The following is a 4,369-nucleotide window of genomic DNA, read 5'->3' on the forward strand; positions in this document are numbered from 1 at the left end:
CAGATGTTGTACTCATTTATTGTCTAAATAATTAATGAATGATGAAAGAAGCCTAGGACATTTTTAAAGGTAATCAACAATACCCTAAAAGCTTCTCTTAATGTACATTCACCTGTGAATGTTAGAGATCAAGGTTTGGGACAGATTGATTTTAAAGGGATTGGGGTGGGGGCAAGTTTTTGATTTCTTGCTTTTGAACAAGTAAAAATAAAAACAGAGTAGCCGATAACAATTATGACAGAAAGACTTCAGCTGGTCTGAGACACAGGCGAGGGAGGAAGGTCATCTGAGCCAAGGATATGACCTGAATTTCGGATTCTAATTTTTGCCCAGGCAGTTTTTTCAGACTTCTTGTCATGTAATTAAAATAAAGGCCAGGGAGCAAATGAAATGAATGTTCAAACATCTAGGAGCAGAATGTGTCTGTGCTATCTGATTTCTCAGGCTGAATTCAGGGTATATAAGTGTTCATAAAATTATCCTCAAAACTATTGCTATGTCTATCTGAAATATCGCATAACAAAAACAAAATGAGAAGAAATGTCTTCTCGGCATTTTAAAATTTCCTTGGGTTGTGGATGATGACCAGTGGCCCATACCTCCGAGTGTGGAGGATCCCCGTGGCTGGGCAAGCAGGAGGCCTGATGGCCAGTCCCCAGGGCCTTAGAAGGGCTGAGAGGGGCTGCATCCTTTGGGACTGGCCAGACCCTGCAGTGCCCATGACTTCTCTTCTGTTTATGCCGTCATGTAGAAATGCACTTGGGCACTTTCCGGATAGGGAATCTAAAAACTTTTTTTTGATAACTGGGAATCTCCAATGCTTCAGGAAGCTCTTGTGAGATTTCAAAGGTTCAAAAGAGGGCATCCTTTGATGCTGAGATGGGAAAAGCTGTCAGGAAGTGCCCATTGTCACTGGTTAAGGCAGACCATTCTGTTTAGAATGTTGGAAACAAAAGTGTGTTAAGACTGGAAACCTTTACTCACAGACATAGAGAATAGACTGTGGTTGCCACAGAGGAGAGCTGGGGGGGATAGAGTGGGAGGGTGGGGTTAGCAGATGTAAATATTTATATACAGGAAGGATCAACAACAAGGTCCTATGGTAGGGCATAAGGAACTGTATTTAACATCCTGTGATAAACCATAACGGAAAAGCATATATTAAAAGAAAACACAAAACAACAAAAAAAGATTGCAAAGTTTTACAGAGGTGATTAAATTAAAGTAAGTCATATAGGTGATTAAAGCAAATCAGTTGAGTGGGTCAGTTCAGTTCAGTCACTCATTCGTGTCTGACTCTTTGCAACCCCATGAATCGCAGCACGCCAGGCCTCCCTGTCTATCACCATCTCCCGGAGTTCACTCAAACTCACGTCCATCGAGTTGGTGATGCCATCCAGCCATCTCATCCTCTGTCGTCCCCTTCTCCTCCTGCCCCCAATCCCTCCCAGCATCAGAGTCTTTTCCAATGAGTCAACTCTTCGCATGAGGTGGCCAAAGTATTGGAATTTCAGCTTTAGCATCAGTCCTTCCAAAGAACACCCAGGACTGATCTCCTTTAGAATGGACTGGTTGGATCTCCCTGAAGTCCAAGGAACTCTCAAGAGTCTTCTCCAACACCACAGTTCAAAAACATCAATTCTTCGGCACTCAGCTTTCTTCACAGTCCAATTCTCACATCCATACATGACTACTGGAAAAATCATAGCCTTGACTAGATGGGCCTTTGTTGGCAAAGTAATGTCTCTGCTTTTGAATATGCTATCTGGGTTAAAGTAAGTCAAGAGGTGATTAAATCAAAGTAAGCCCTAATCCAACCTAGTAAGAAGAAGAAGAGACCTCTGGGGAGAACCTGCACAGAGAAAAGGCCTCGCAAGGACACAGTGAACAACAGGCTGTCTGCAAGCCCAGAGGGGCCTCAGTGGAAACAAAGTATTTTAGCTGCCTCAGTCGTGTCTGACTCTTTGTGACCCCAAGGACTGTAGTCTGCCAGGTTCCTCTGTCCACGGGAGTCTCCAAGCAAGAATACTGGAGTGGGTTGCCATGCCCTCCTCCAGGGCATCTTCCCAACCCAGGGATTGAACCCAGATCTCCTGTGTTGCAGGCAGATTCTTTACCATCTGCAAGCCAAGGAGAGGGGTCTCAGTGGAACCAAATCTGCCCACATTTGAACTTAGGTTCCAACCCCCAGAACTGTGAGAAAATGCATTTGTGTTGTTTTGGCTGCCCAATTTGTGGTATTTTGTTTAGTCAGCATCTCTAGCTGACTAATACAATAACTGTGGTAACTATCTTTTATCATCGATATTTTTCTCCAAAAAGTCTGAGCCAACACTATCCTATCCCCTCCTATTACCACTAAAACAGGTCCAAAACAAAATAAGAGAAATCCCGGCATTCCCCCCCCAACCCCAGGTGGAAGTTCTGAGAGGGACAGCTTCTCTTTCAGATGATTTTCTCTGTCCTTTTGGGTGAACCTCCAAAAGAACCAACACCTGCTAACTCACTGCTCTGCAAATTGGATGGTATTCCAGGCTTTTGGAAGGTTTATAAACCACCCTCTTGCCTGAGTGCAAACACAGCTCCTGCAGGTTGAGAAGCAGGAGTGTGAGCTACTTGAAAAGCTTCAACCTCCTTCATCTTTCTTTTTAAAAAATATTAATATATTAATATTTGATATATTTGTATTTACTTCAAACTTTTTATTTTGCATTGGGGTATAGCTGATTGACAATGTCGTGGTAGTTTCAGGTGAACAGCAAAGGGATTCAGCCATACATATATGTGTATCCATTGTTATGTACCAGCCTGGATAGGAGGGGGCTTTGGGGGAGAATGGATACATATTTATGTCTTTCTTTTCAAATCATTCTCTTTTCAAAGATTTTGTCTAGTATGAAGGGTGCCCTTTGCCCTGTGGGACAGCTCCTGAATCATTCAAACTGCTGCTAAATGTTATTTTTTATTCTGTTCAGTTCTATAAAATGAAGTGTTGCCTTCTGGTTTCATTCTGCCAGATTTCGTCCTTTCATTCTGCCCTCTGGTTTCAGAGGGGCCTCTTGAGAGATGGAGCAGGGGTGAGGTTCTGCCAGGAGGCTTTTTTTTTTTTTTTTAATTATGTATTTATTTAGTTCTGGCTGTGCTGGGTCTCTGTTGCTGCGCCGGCTTTTCTCTAGTTGCGGTGAGCAGGAGCTACTCTTCGTTGAGGTGTGAGGGCTTCTCATCACGGTGGCTTCTCTTACTGTTCCTGGAGCACGGGCCCTAGGGCACTCGGGCTTCAGCTGTTGCAGCAAGTGGGCTCAAGTAGAGGTTCCTAAGCTCTATAGCACAGACTCAGTAGTTGTGGCACATGGGCTTAGTTGTTCCACGGTGTGTGGGATCTTCCTGGATCAGGGATGAAACCCATGTCTCCTGCACTGGCAGGCAGATTCTTTACCACTGAGCCACCAGGGAAGACCCAGCCAGAAGGCTTTACAAAATTATTTTGGCTGTGCTGTGGGGCACATGGGATCTCAGTTCCCCAACCGGGGATGGAACCCATGCCTTCTGCATTGGAAGTGCAGAGTCTTAACCACTAGACCACTGAGGAAGTCCCTTGTTACAAGCCTTCATCCTGTCTGAGGCAGACCTAGACAGTCCTCAAGCTGGGTCTCTGCATCCCTGGCAGTGATCTGGTGTGAGTGGTGTGAGCATCATCAGATCCTGCTCCTACTGTGGGACAGAAGGTCAAGAAATGTGTGAACTGGAAACACGCTTCTGAGTGGCGTGTTGGGCTCCATCAACGAGATGGGCTCCTCCATGACTTATATCTCATAAATGGAATTAACAGTCCAAGCCTGGTCTCGATGCTGAGCAGCACTATTGTTCCATGTGCTCCAACACCATAGTTTTGGGAATTTCTGTGTGGTGTGCTGAAAGATTGTTTTAAGGGGAACAGTTAATGGTGAAGTCTCCTGAGAGCACCTCTGCACTAAAACAATTTGATATTTATAAATGCCTGGGAGGCGGATGGGCTCCTGAAATTGCATCCCCACCTTTGGAAACATTTTTAAAGGGCTTGTTGAATATTAATGTGGTGTACAATGACTTTTGAGCTCTTGCCAAGAGTGCCAGAGTAATGTAGGATACACATGTCCCAGGGTGCATGAAAATTGTTTTAATTTACAAAACCCAACCCAAGCTGCTGTTGGCAGATTTGAACTTGAGGGCAGATTCTGCAAAAGGGGTAGAACGTTTGCAAAAGTCTGTAAAGAGGCATTAGAATGCAGCCCGGGACTGAGAGCATGTTGAAGCACATGAGCGCGCAAGTGCAGGGAGAGATAGCATATGATATTCAGAAGCACAAGACGCTTCAGGACCTGCAGTTCTT

At 44.6% G+C, this 4,369-nt stretch overlaps 1 non-coding gene across 1 annotated transcript; it reads right to left on the reverse strand.

Moving 5' to 3' along the window:
• Nucleotides 1-3,516: 3,516 nt before the first annotated feature.
• Nucleotides 3,517-3,589, reverse strand: TRNAG-UCC (transfer RNA glycine (anticodon UCC)). Its single transcript has one exon. It is a non-coding gene; the product is annotated as a tRNA-Gly (tRNA).
• Nucleotides 3,590-4,369: the final 780 nt, after the last annotated feature.

Source organism: Capricornis sumatraensis, chromosome 11 (genome assembly GCF_032405125.1).
Source record: "Capricornis sumatraensis isolate serow.1 chromosome 11, serow.2, whole genome shotgun sequence".
Lineage (NCBI taxonomy): Eukaryota > Metazoa > Chordata > Mammalia > Artiodactyla > Bovidae > Capricornis > Capricornis sumatraensis.